Source organism: Morone saxatilis, unplaced genomic scaffold (assembly GCF_004916995.1).
Source record: "Morone saxatilis isolate NCDOM2014 unplaced genomic scaffold, NCSU_SB_2.0 Contig17, whole genome shotgun sequence".
Lineage (NCBI taxonomy): Eukaryota > Metazoa > Chordata > Actinopteri > Moronidae > Morone > Morone saxatilis.
In genome coordinates, this window is record NW_023339729.1 from 22534055 (window position 1) to 22534409 (window position 355).

Below are 355 nucleotides of genomic sequence, written 5' to 3' on the forward strand. Positions count from 1 at the left end.
TAACATTGTGAGCACTGACAGGTGAAGTGAATAACACTGATTATCTGGTTATCATGGCTCCTGTCAGTGGGTGGGATATATTAGGCAGCAAGTGAATATTTAGTCCTCAAAGTTGATGTGTTAGAAGCAGGAAAAATGGGCAGCATGAGGATTTGTGTGACGTTGACAAGGGCCAAATTGTGATGGCTAGACAACTGTGTCAGAGCATCTCCAAAACTGCAGCTCTTGTGGGGTGTCCCTGGTCTGCAGTGGTCAGTAGCTATCAAAGGTGCTCAAAGGAAGGAAAAGAACCAGAGACAGGCTCATTGATGCACGCGGGGAGAGAATGCTGGTCCGTGTGGTCCGATCCAACAGA

General features: G+C 47.3%; 1 protein-coding gene across 1 annotated transcript in view; it reads left to right on the forward strand.

The window, feature by feature from the left end:
• Positions 1 to 355, forward strand: part of zgc:136472 (uncharacterized protein LOC678514 homolog) — a 6481-nt gene that overhangs the window by 5496 nt on the left and 630 nt on the right. The gene's annotated exons all lie outside the window — the stretch shown is intronic.